At 31.7% G+C, this 11,177-nt stretch overlaps 1 long non-coding RNA gene across 4 annotated transcripts; it reads left to right on the top strand.

Moving 5' to 3' along the window:
• The first annotated feature begins 472 nt into the window (after positions 1-472).
• Positions 473-6,895, top strand: LOC146911750 (uncharacterized). 4 transcript variants are annotated; one of them, XR_015019124.1, is made up of 8 exons: positions 473-1,068; positions 2,803-2,860; positions 3,410-3,458; positions 3,548-3,898; positions 4,162-4,333; positions 4,712-4,742; positions 5,903-6,119; positions 6,574-6,895. It is a non-coding gene; the product is annotated as an uncharacterized LOC146911750 (long non-coding RNA). The 4 variants fall into 4 exon arrangements; XR_015019127.1 differs by lacking the exon at positions 3,410-3,458 and having other exon boundaries at positions 475-1,068; positions 3,548-3,655; positions 6,030-6,119; XR_015019125.1 differs by lacking the exon at positions 3,410-3,458 and having other exon boundaries at positions 475-1,068.
• The last annotated feature ends 4,282 nt before the right edge of the window (positions 6,896-11,177 follow it).

The following is an 11,177-nucleotide window of genomic DNA, read 5'->3' as shown; positions in this document are numbered from 1 at the left end:
TTTGGGTTAGGGATCGATTTGTGATTTGGGATCGATTTGGGGCTAGGGATCGATTTGTGATTTGGGATCGATTTTGTGAATACGATCGCAAGCTTTTGCCATGGGATCGATTTTGTGAATACGAAATACGATTGCAAACTTTCAAAAGAGGTTGATTTTGTGATATTTAGAAAAACCGGTTCATAAACTTAAACCGGTTCAAAACTGGTTTTAAACTGAACTTAAATTGGTATTTAAAAAATGGTTCAGTTCAAAACTTTATTAAGTGGTTCAGATAAAATATGGTTCAGATACAGTTCAGTTAGTAGTTTGGTTCAGTTAACTGGATATTTTGAACACCCCTATCTGCAACACCTTTACAGGAACAGAATCACGCTCCACTCCAATCCAAAGCCAGTTTTTTGTGCATCTTTTTAACAAACCCTAACATCCAAACTTGTCACTATAAATCCAGCCAGCAAAGTCACAAATAGGGGGGGGGCCAAATCTCATTTCAAAAACCTGCAGACACACACAAAGCCGCAACAACAACTTTACCTACACCAATAAACCAGACTTGTTTCACGCACACAAAACCTGCAACACAACCAACCTCCAAACAAACGCACAAAATTTTTTCAATCAAAGACCCATCAACCGATCTTTAACAACACAATTCTATCAACCAATTGTTTTTACACACAAAAAATTCCAGAGCTTGCAAACAAACCATCACAAACCAGTAACCATCTTTCAAAATCAAATCACACGCTAGGAAGCCAGCCTCGTACAACCATTACAAAGTCCAAACCGTCGGATCCTAGACCCAATATCGTCAAACAGTTCCGAATCAAACACAAATCTCGGCATCACCGTTCAAACCTGTCACAAAATCACCAATCTTCGCACATACAACCGAATCCAGTCACCGACGTTGTCGTCCAGCAACCGACGTCAACAACAGGACCGCAAACCGAACCGGCGAAGTCCACCACCGCAAATCCGAATCAACGCAGCAACATACCAACCGACCTCATCAAACAAAACGGTGGTACCATACAACAGCAAATCTACAACTGAAAACCAAAGGTAGCACTCTTTCTTTTTGTTTCTCTTTAAATCCAGAAAATTAGAATTGGCTTTTGGGATTTTTGTTTTTAGTTAAGAAACGAGAGGAGGGAAAGAAATGAAAAAAGGAAATCAAAAAGAAGAAGAAGGATGGATTTAGGGAAAGAAAAAACGTAAAAAAAAAATTGAAATAGGATGAAGGAAAAACAAAAAGATATGAAGTTGGTGAATGGGAGAGAGAACGAGAGGTATATGTGAGAAGAGAGAGAAAGCCAAGCAAAAATGAATGAAAAATGGGTTTACAACCCATATATGCACTACCCAACTGGCCGGTTCACTAAAACCGACCCGGTTCTCACCCAAACCGGTTCCCTTAGGCCCATGCGTTTTGGGCCCCATTTGATTCAGTCTGTTTTCTGTTCTAATCACTACACCCCCTGATTACTGATGCACCCCTCCCCTGCATTCATTCTTCTATCTTGTTTAATCCTCCCATGCATTTTTCTTCACTGTATTTTAATTTTGTCGCATTTTAGATCATTTCATTTCTATTCATTGCATTTCATTTTTATTACTAGCATTTCAATGATTGTTATTATTTTTTATTTTTTTTAATAATTAGAATGCATATTAGGTTAATATAAAAGCATTCATGCATCTTTAGTTTTATTATATGCATACTTAACTTTTCGTTATTTATTTTATCACATGGACGTAGTTTGTATATTAAGCTTGAATGTAAATAATCCATGCATTTTTAATTTAGCTTTAATATTTCACATTTTTAATTTAGTTGGTAGTTTATTGCATCACTTAGAATGTAAACTAGGCTTGAATGTAAATAATTTATTTCCGTCATTTATTTTTTCCGCAGACCATAGCATGTATAATAGGTTTTTTTGTAATAGCTTAGGTGCATGTGTGCGTGTGTGCATGTATGCTTTACTTTCATGCTCTAGCTTAGGTTAATGGCCTTTGTGGTGATCCAACGTCACCACAAGGTGCTTACGCTTTATTTTCTTGCTCCGTTAGTTTTAGTTCAATTATTCAAAAAAAAAAAAAACAAAAAACATGCAAATAACAAAATCACAAATTTTTTTTTAAAAATAAACCTTGATCTTAAATCAAGTGACGTCCTTTTTTTATCAAATATCAATCAATTTAACTTATTTTGAGTCCATTTTCTTTAATATAAAAAATACAAACCAATTCAATTTTGCCATTTGGCTTTTTACTTTAAAATCTTTTTCAAAACTAATAAAAAACACACAACCAATCAAACGTCAGTTTTTTAACCACGAACTACGTGATTTTGATCCCTCACGGGTACGTAGGCAGAGGACACTCGTCCTTTCAAATCAATAAAATGTAGATAATTAGGTCCTCCTTTATTAATCATTTCAAATTCTTTTTCTTCAAAAAAAATAAGCAAGTTATAGCACATTATTTAAATAAAAATCAAGAGGTTCCCGTAGAGTACTACGGACATAAAGGGTGCTAATACCTTCCCTTTATGTAACTAACCCCCGAACCCTAAATCTTTTTTCAAAATGAGGGGTGTTTGAACTTTTTCCCCTTTTCTTAAAAATTAAATGTTCGGTCGTGAAATAAATTTAGTGAGTCAAAAGCTAATCAAATAGCATTGATCTCCGAAAAATGACGCGACACTGACGATGCGGTAATTACGATTTATCTCATTATTCATAATTTATTTTTGGTTGTGATGGATCTCTGATTTGTGTTTTTTTTGTTTAGATCTTCTAATGAGGATTTTGATAGCCGTTGGATTGTATTGAAAAGGAGGAATATAATGGTAAGTAGATTCAAATCGATTTTTTTTTGCTTCTAATTGAAGTAGTTTGATTTTTGTTTTCTTCTTATTATTATTAATTGTGTTTTGGATTTATGTTAACTTTGATATACCGATAACTTTTTGAAAGAAATCGGTTTCTGCTACTACATGGAGTATATTTTTGTTTTTGTTGAGTATTTTCAATTATAATTGAGTTACTGCTGTTAGATTTAAGTAAAACATAATCTGGATTATTGATTCATGATCACGCATTGTCATAAGTTAGATCAAGTTATTCTGAATTATGAATTTCATGCAATTGAATAAACAAACTAATTAGTCTATAATTAGGAAAAATAAATAGTTGAATGTATTTTCCCTATAATTAGTCTACTTCCAATTTTAAAAATTTTGTATACTCCAATTTTAAGTTTTAATATATGAGATTTCATGTTGTTAACACATGCCTTATTTGCTGCTTCCTGTTGGCTTTTTTTTGTTTCCATGGTCAATGTGTGTGAGGGAATTCCAAGATTAATAGAATCATTTATCTTGATTGGGACTGTATAGTTTTTGTAGGTGGTGTGGAGTTGTGATATCAAAGCCTCCTAAAACTAAGGTCACTTTTCCAAAGACTAAAAATTTACAAAGCCTTTCACTTCATAAGGCCTAAAATACCGTGTGGTTCTTCCAATTTGTGCGTTGCAGGAAGGAGATGAAGTTTATATTAATGCTAGTCACACAATTGGCAGCTTGGCCGCGCACCACCCACACCGCGAGACATAGCCGAGAAAGAGATGAAAGATGATAATTAAGGTATGCAATGTGTCTTAACCAATTTGCTCTGCTATTTTAATTATACATTGATGCAATCTTCTTAATTGATTTGTTGACCCGTGAGATTGAGTTGGTTGATCAAATTTTTTGAGCGTTGAGTCAGAGGAAGCAAATACGGTTATTGTTCTCTGTGAATGTGACTGTTTGATTGGGAATAGAAAAAAGGTTGAGTCAGAGGAAGCAAATGGATTTTTAACTTCTCCTGTTCTTTGTGACAAAAAGGTTAACTACAAATTGAAATTCCAGTTTATCTTTCTTCCCTTTCAATTCATTTGCTGTTCAAAATAGTTTTCAATAGATTTTTAGGTTTCTTTCCAAATCAAGGTAATTATAAAATCATTTGTTTAATTTGATTTTTGATTATTTGTAGTTTGATGAGTTTATTAATCGTGTTGTTATTTAATTTGCTATCATCTCTTATATTAAATATTGATTACCGCAAATTAAATCTATTGATTTTGATTGTTATATTTTGAATGTTGCAGGGAACATGGATCAGGAAATTGCCACAAAGAATCGCGAGATTGAACAGAGTGAGAATAGAATAGAATCACGCATCAAATCCATATCTTCAAATCGTCTCCATTTGCTGGTTTAAATTCGAATTCTCCTAAGAACAAGGTTGGCTCAGGACGACAATGGAAGAAGGTTGTAGAGGTAACAAACGAGTATCAGATTTTACTATCGTGTATTTTAACAGATTCATTAGTTGGTAGGAATGATGTTAATAAAATAAAATGATTGATACTTTATAATCATGGTTTACTAGAACCACACATGGTATTTCTTTTTTTATAAACACCAATATGTTAATTACTTGCTCAACAATTAATGTAGTGAATAACATACTTGCTGAACCACTGCAACTTAATATGAAAGTAGTCTATTGATAGATGATGTTGTTTATGATGATGAATATGAATGAAAGCCAAAGGAATGAGATAAAGGAGAAAAAAAGCTTTAACTTGGATTTGATATGTATCAGTTTTGCAAAGTAAAGGAAAAAAGAGTATTGATTTGTTGCTATTTATACAGGTGTCGATACCCTTTAACTCGAAGCCATTGGGTAAGTAGAGTTGTTCTATCTATCAATTATTTCATGTATTTATCGTGTGCCATTTGACTATAATAAAATTGAAATCATAGTGTCAACTACATTTTAATAAACTGTATTTATCTTTACAAGGAAAGATAGAGATATCTTCTTATATATTGCTTCCAGGTTTTGTTGTTATGAGGCATGGCCTTTGTTGTTTTTTATTTGCAATTTTAATTTAGAGTTGATGGATTTGTTAAGCTTTGATTACTATATTGTGTTCTGGATCTTTTAATTTCAAATCGACTAATAAGGATTTCTTGATCCAACAGTGCGATGCAGATGACAAATTATCTTGCTATTGAAATCTTAGTAACATGTTTCATTCAATATTTAAGTTATTTTGGGCATTGTTCAATCATATGTCAAACTGGTTGGGGACAGTTCTCCCTTTGAGGTTGATGTAGTTTAGGTAATCCATTTTCTTTATTAATTGAAACATTTTTACATGATTTCATACATGAATATAAGGGCTAGGAGAATATTGTAATTCTGTAATTGCGGTCTTAACGAGTTAAAGGGTTGTAGCTGTTGCGGTTTTTGGCGTGTTTTATCGGTTGTTTCTGCTGTCCTGGTGGTTTTCCTAGCTGTGTTGGTGGTGGAGCTGTTTAGCTGGCTGTTATAGAAGCACAACTTAGCTGTCTCCCTGCTGTCAAGGAGAGGTTTTACTGTTGTTTGCTCACATACGGCCAGCAATGGTCCTGTTATGGTGGTCTTTTGGTAGCTGTAATTGTGTTTTTAATTGGGAGTGTTTTTTGGGTTTTAAGGTTTGTCCACATACATACATAACCTTTGTATGTTTTCTTTGTCTCTTGGCAGCCGTGTGCGTCTTGCATAGGCTTGCTTTCAATAAATTTGGCTATTTCAAAAATAAAATAAAATGATGCTTACGTGAATTGATTGATGCATATTTTCATTCAATATTCAAGTTATTTTGGGCATTGATCTATCACATGCCAATCTGTTTTAAGAAAATTGGTTGGTTTATATAATTTGAGGTTGTTGACATTTTTTGAATTTCCATATTATCAAATTCAATTTTTACTTTTTTGCAACTCTAATTAGCATATATACTAATCTGTTGCTTTCTTTGAGGGAATAAATTTGGATTTATGCTACTTTTTTTGTAGTCCTCGGATGATACTCTACATTTTGGCTTTAGATTTATGACTATATTAACAAGCCTCATGGAAAAGTAGTCCTTCATCTTAAGATGAGCATTCATTATATCTCTAATAGATTTTGCTTCTTGAAAAGCTTTTATTGTTGATGGATTTTTTCCATTCGAGGGGGCTCGCACATATTCCGCATTACCCTCTGTGAATACTCCACCAGTATGAACTTAAGGTAATTTCTTCTGCCTCCTATCAAGAAATTTAAAGATATTGTTCTATGCCTCTTGATGTGTATGTTGGAAAAGTTTCCTGATTATTTTAGTTGTTTGGTTATTTCAGTTTCAACTTTAACCATTTTTAAGAAGGTTGTTAGTTAGTTTTTCATCATAATGCTTTATATTCTTTATAGTAATAATTTCTTCAATGTGGACTTTTGTAATTCAATCATAATAATTTAACAATTACTTCAACTCATTGGATGTGTTTGCAATCCTAGATAAGAAACTAATATGTTTAGATTGTTACTTGGTTTGATTTGTAACTAAAATAGAGGCTTCAATTTCTCAAACAATATTCATGCTTCTATTGTGAATTTGTTGTTTTTGATCTCATTTATTTTATTTTAGTTTTTTGTTGTGGGTCTTTTTTGCCTTCCTATTAACTTTGTTTACTATTTTCAACTCAAGGATACAAGAGTTAAAGATCATATTGCCATTGGGGATTCTTAAGCACTCATGGAGTCATGATATCCATGGACATCAAAGCATCTCACTAAAAGGGTGATGATTCCCTAGACTTTTTATGATGAATGGAGATGATTAACGGCAAAAGAATTAATACAAGAGGAGGAAATGACATGCTGTATTTTAGTTTACTTTCTTTTTATGTCTCCGAACACCATACTCAATTTGTGAATCTCTTATTAAGCCGCATGGAGACCATTTTTTTTTTATGCACACTAAACACCTTTACAATTAATATGGAACATATTAATATTTGAACTTATAATTCTCTTTCTATGTTTCAACTCCCTAAAAAAAGGATTCAAACTTATTATTTTTAGTTCAGCTTATAAGACCCGTGCGGCGCACGGGTCATCAATCTAGTTTCTCTAAAGCTTAGATTTCCATTTACAGAATTTGGGGAGGCGGTGGACCAGTTTCTATTTCTAACCATCTCTGCAAAGAATTAGGACACAAACCATAAAAATTTTTGAGGGACAAACCATAAAATTTGTATGTAGAGACAAACTACATATGTTGTAGTATTAATTTAGAAATAGTTATGGGTCATTCATTATACCACAAAAGAAGTTAGATGGCTAACCCTTCGTCAAATTAAAAAAAGTTAGATGGCTTAGCTCATCCTGAAGTGAGACTTCTTCTTCACATTTATTTCTTCCTTTTATTATTTATTAGTGCCGTCTTAGCCATTTGAGTGAATTCGAACTTCATTCTTTATGGGATTGTTGGATGTACAAGATATGATAAGCTACAAATCAGAATAAAGATGAGAACGGATATAGACCGGATAAGTAGTTATCATATCATGTATTTGATGCGAGCATAATAAAAAACATGATAATAATATTTTATCATATCATTTTTTGGTACACACTTCATAATGACACACACACACACACATATACATACATATATATATATATATATATATATATATATATATATATATATATATATATCATATTTAAATGACAAATTTATCTTTGTAAAACAATTACATTTCTTTTAAAATTATTTTCAAATATTTTAAAAATTAATAAAAAAAATTACATAATTTAAAAAAAAAATCATTGGCTCTATTAAACTGAAAATTTCGATTTTCTATAAAAAAAAATCATGAATAGCAAAATAACTCTATTATATTCCTTTCAAAAACATAATAATTCTATTAAAAATGTTAGATAAGACAAATAAAGGTATAATATATTATATGTAAATGAAAAAACCAGCCTTGCAAGAAAAAATATTTAATTTGTTAAAAAAATTAAATTAATATTCATATTTTTATAACTTTTTCCCCTCAAAAAAATATTCATATTTTTATGACATTTAATAATTATTTTATTTTTAAATATTCTAATATTATAGTAAATTATATATATAATAGAGTTAAGCTGTATTAATATATGTCATATTCTTTGACCAAAAAAAAATATACATATTCTACTGGTTTCTATCTCAGCTCATATGGGATAAGAATTTTAACTATAGTAAAATGTAATATAATAATTTTCAAGATTAACTTATCATATCATGTTATGTTAAGTATATCGATTGATGCAGGTATCTCTTCAGGTTATGGTGTTGGTGCAAGTTCTATTTTATGTGTTTCCAATTTGCAATTTGTTGATGATATGTTGCTTTTGGGTAAAAAACAAAGTTGGGGAAATATTAGAGTGTTGAAGGCTAACTTGATCCCTTTTTAAATCATATCGGGTTTAAAAGTGACTTTTCATGAGAGTTTTTTAATGGATGTTAATGTGGAAGAGTCCTGGTTGATTGAGGTTGTGATGGTGTTGAATTATAAAATTGGTCAGATTCCCTTTTATATACCCGGGTCTTCCAATTAGCGGTAATTCAGGTCGTTTATCATTTTGGGATCCTTTTATTGGTAGCGTCAGAAAAAGATTATCTGGTTTAAAGAGTAAAAAAAACTTGTCCATAAGTGGTCAGCTAGTTCTTATTAAATTCATATTGTCGTCTCTTTCGGATTATTTTGTTTCTTTCTTCAAGGCATCCACACATGTATTTTTTCATTCTTTTAATCCCTTTCAAAACCTTTCTAATGGACGAAAGTGAGAAGGCTCACAAAATTCATTGGATTAATTGGGATAAGGTGTGTTCTGATAGAGAGTCTAGAGGTTTAGGGATTAGAAGAATTAGGAAATTTAACATGGCGTTGCTATTTAAGTGGTGTTGGAGGTTGCTTGTTTATTAGAGAGGGTTGTGGTTTAAAGTTTTGGTAGCTAAGTATGGGTTAGAGGGGAGTCAAATTAGGAGTGGGTGTAATAAGGCATCAGGTCGGTAGATGGACTTGTAAGGAAGGTCGGAGAGGGAATAGGTGTGAGTAAGGGGATGTGTTTAGAAGAAGAGTTGGTGCGTAGAATTGGTAATGGGGGATTACCTCATTCTAGAATGATCCTTGGCTAGAAGGATGTCATTTGTGTTCTAGATTCAGTCATCTATTTATCTTTACGTCGATAGCAATATTGCAGTAGTAGAGATGTGGAGGTTCGGATGAGGGGTTGAGGGTCAGCGGTGAAGATGGAGCAGAAGCCTCTTTACTTGGGGGACGAGCAGGTGTGTGAAGTGTTGTTCTTTGTTGGATAATTTTTTGTTGCATATGGATTTGGAAACATGATCCAAATAAAGGTGATTCGGTTAAAGGAGTTTACCATATTCTGTGTCAAAATGAGCAGTATGATCGTGCACCATTACAAAGCTAATTTGGATAAAGCAGTGTCTCTCAAAGTGTCTCTTCTTGCATGGAGAAATATGTATAAGTGGATTCCGACAAAAAACAATTTACATCGTCTTGGGGTATTTCACTCATTTTCTTTGATGTGCTCTGGTGGTTGCGTGAAAAAGAAATCTATTAATCAATTGTTCTCAGAAAGTAACTTTTTTTGAAGAATTTGGACTCTAGTTCGACATTGATTGGGGATTTCTTTTGTTCTTCCAGTTGATGTTTGCATGCAATATGGTGGACCTCATTTGTTGAGGAGATATGTTTGTCATTGTCTAAGTGATTTGGTTGTCTTGTATTTGCGTCACTAGAAAGGAGTGAAACTCGTATTTTTTCCAACAAAGAATTGTCTCTTGATCATTTGCTAACTTATAGGGTCAAGTTTCATTCTTGGTGGTGGTTGACGGCTCAAAAACCAACTTATTTTATGATAGTCTAATCCGACAACTTGTATGGATTACTCAATATCTTAAAGCCATTTTGTTGGCTTGTTGTTTTTTGCTTCTGCGTATTTATGCACTTTAACTTTTTTTTTTTTGAGGGAAAAATGCTTATAGCATATCATTAATAATCAAAGTTTCAATACATCTGGGTATAATAAAATAAGTAGCGGGACTAGCAAGAAATGTGGCCTCTCCTGCGAGAGTATGAGCACTTTAACTTTGTTGAGTCCATTTGAGACATACATCGTGCATAAATGGCTCTCTTCGCTTTTTAATATATTTCTTTTAACTTCTTAAAAAAAAAAAAAAAACTTATCGTATCATGGTATGTCATCAAACCGAAATAAGATATAAAGTCTGTGGCTAGAAGCAAGAATAAGATAGATTAACGGAGATAATTTTAATTTTATTTTGTCTTTCTTTTTCTTGTTTAAAGAAGATATCATTTTGTTTCAAAGAGCTATGAAGTACGGTCGGTCTCCGACATAAATAGTGAACATGGCAAAAACGTTGTGATACGGTCAAATGGTCAATGTCCAAAGTATAGGGCATGAGAACATCACATACATGTATTTTTAATCAATTTATATATTACTTATTAAAAAATTAATTTTTATATAATACAATCTTTTCATAAATGATTCCAAATACAAGAAGATGAATCATCATATCATTATAACAACTAGTTAACGTCAAAGTCGACCCAACACTGTTTATGGATAATAATATGTATATTTTATTATTTTTGGCTAAATGAATATTTTTTTTTATCTGAATGATCAATAGTAGCTGATTGTATTTTATATGTGTTGTAAATTTACAAAATTATGGAAAACTAAAATAATAAAAGTGATAAACACAAAATTCCTATGGAAAGCTAAAATAAAAATGATAAACACAAAATTCCTATAAAGTTGATGGGTTCTTAGTTCTTACAGGAAATTAAAGCTCATTCTAATTATGAATGACAATGGATATCCAAGTAGTCATCATTTACTAATTCTATTTTCTTCAAAAAAAATTATTTACTAATTCTATTAGATGAAAATGATATATGTACTCTCCTTATATTCGTGCATAGATCCACTAAATGGTATTTTGTATATTGTAAAGTATATTATACTCATGTATTTATAGCTATGCACCAATATCAATGCATTTTTTTTTTAAAAAAAAGTATCATTTTTTGTAATTATGAAAGGTTAGTTCTTTCTTGTCTTTTTACAACACAAAAGAGTATTGAATCATAAAAATATTTATACATATTGCACTCTCACTTTGACAACAAAATTGTTAATCAAATAATAAATATAAATTAAAAAATTAGGTTAGGGTTTCTTTCATATGTGATAAAATGT

This window comes from Medicago sativa, chromosome 7 (assembly GCF_051527215.1).
Source record: "Medicago sativa cultivar Bolivia chromosome 7, Bolivia_mono, whole genome shotgun sequence".
NCBI lineage: Eukaryota > Viridiplantae > Streptophyta > Magnoliopsida > Fabales > Fabaceae > Medicago > Medicago sativa.
The sequence above is the reverse complement of the archived record's forward strand: the minus strand, read 5'-3'. Positions and strand labels throughout refer to the sequence as shown.